The following is a 2,289-nucleotide window of genomic DNA, read 5'->3' on the forward strand; positions in this document are numbered from 1 at the left end:
GGTGGTGGATCCGCGTTACCCCTGCTTCATCAAGTTTTGGGTTAGGGTGATGGGAGTTCCTCTGCACTTCTGGGCAGATGAGACTTTCCGTACCATCGGGGCTGACTTGGGCGAGGTTGAGGAGGTCGACTTGGATAATGGACGGGTGAAGATTCTGCTGGATGGCTTCAAGCCATTAACTTTTGATGCCACAGTCGAGTTTCATAGTGGAGAGGAGAGGATAATATCTCTGAGCTATGAGCGTCTATTTGGGCATTGCAGGCGCTGTTTCAGCCTGTGTCATGATGTATCCCGCTGTCCACTCTTTGGAGATAAGGGGAAACAGAGGGTGGAGGAAGGTTTTGATCCTCGACCCGAGGATAAGCTCCAGAGCTACAAGGGAACAATGGTAAATGGTGTGGCGAGTGGTAATGCTTTGGGGGTAAGTGGTGCTAGTTCTGGGGTGCCTCACAAGGGTCTGCTAGTGGAAATGGGCGAGGTGCTGGTTCTTAGGGCTTTAATCATCGGGCTGCTCAGGGTTTCAGTGGTAAGTGGAGGAAGACTAAAAGGGGGGCTCCTGCGGATGAAAGGTTTGTGAAGAAGAGTATGCTTGTGGTCTCTGTTACCGCTTTAACCTCTCAGGTCCCTGTCTCGGGGGATGGTCAAGTTCAACTTGCTACAAGTGATGTGAGACACACCTTTACGGCTGATGAGCAGAAAATGCTTGATGACTTTCTGGGTCCTAATGTGGATGAGGCTGTTGCTACAGGTGACCCTCCTGTGGAGTCATTGTCGGTTCTTGCACAAGGTGTTAACAAGAGGGTGTGTAAGGCTTTGTTTCCTGGTGCTGGTGATGCGAGGGTCACGGAGCCAGGCTCCATGAGTCTGTCGCAGCAAGTGGTACATTTCTCTGATGATCTCAGTGCATTGTTAGGCCCGGAGTTTCCTCTCAGTGAGGATCAAACCTTGGGTTTCATGGACACTATCATGGAGGAGCAAGATGCAGTGTCAGAGGGGCTTCCCCAGGAGGATTTTCTCCTCACGGATGAACAGGAAACAGATGAGCAGGTTGTGGAGGAGAGCACCGGTGAGGTGGATGTCTCTGATCAAGCAGTTAGTGAACCGGTTAGTGGTGTTATGGAGAAGGTCTCAGAGGACAAGTCACGGGGTGAAGAAGGAGGGGGAACATTGCCTCCTTTACGAGCCAAACAGGTCAAGCAAAAAGTGCTCTCCCAGGTGCTAGTACTAAGAAGCGGAACATGTGCTCTTTAACATCTCCGCGCAAAAAGATTGTTGCCAAGGGTGGTGGACCAAATGGGAAACTTGGTTCTCACCAAGGAGGAAGCCTCCAACCCCATCCGCTGATTAATGGATTTAGTTCGTAACGGGCAGCAAGAGAATGAGGACGCTGGTTACCTCACTTGGTCTTTCCTCCGGAAGCAAGCTTTGTTTTCTTTGGTTTTTTTGGCTTTCTCACATTTTGATTTTTGGAATAAGTCATCAATGTCAGCTCCGTATGGTTGTCGTTGTATCTCGTTTTGAATTTTCTTTGTGGTTTTGGTTTGTATTCTTCTGGGTTGTACCCGATGTTTTTTATTTATACAAGTAAGAATAAATCTCTGTTGGCCTCTTTTTTGGTACATTAGCTTAATTTTTTTTTGTCTCCGTGTTGGGTTTCATATAGTTTAAATCAACTGTTGGTTAAGTTCAAATTATGGGGGTCCGGTTTTGGGCTCTTATTGGGCCTGCTAATCTTTCCCTCGGCAGCAAAGGTGTTCTATCCCCTTTGCATGCTTCTATATTTGCATGGGAAGGTTTTTAATTGCCGGATGTTTTCTTCCGTGTTGGTTTTTTCCGGTACGTTGGGTTACGGATGTTCCATGGGATTTGGGTGGCCTATTTTTGGGGGATCTTCTTTTGAATATTATGTCGTTATGCTTCACGGTCATACGCTTCTTTTGACTATTGGGTATTTTTTGGGTATCTTTTTTTCTGGACATTTGCTTTACGGCTTTTTTGGTGGTAATATGGTTTTCTTAGGAAAATTTGTAATATGGTTTACTTTTCAATTTTATATTTTCTCCAGGGTGGGAGGAGATGTATTTGGGTGTTTTTACCCTCAGTTGGAATTGTCAAGGCCTGGGTAATAAGGATTTATGGATTTATGGTCCAAACATCGGCCGGATTTTTTGTTTCTCATGGAGACCAAACAACCTACTTCTATTCTAGAAACGTTTGTTGGTCATTTCGGATATAAGAATCTATAAACAATTGATCCTATTGGTTATAGTGGTGGTATGACTCTTTTTT

This window comes from Camelina sativa, chromosome 8 (genome assembly GCF_000633955.1).
Source record: "Camelina sativa cultivar DH55 chromosome 8, Cs, whole genome shotgun sequence".
In the NCBI taxonomy this organism is placed as follows: domain Eukaryota; kingdom Viridiplantae; phylum Streptophyta; class Magnoliopsida; order Brassicales; family Brassicaceae; genus Camelina; species Camelina sativa.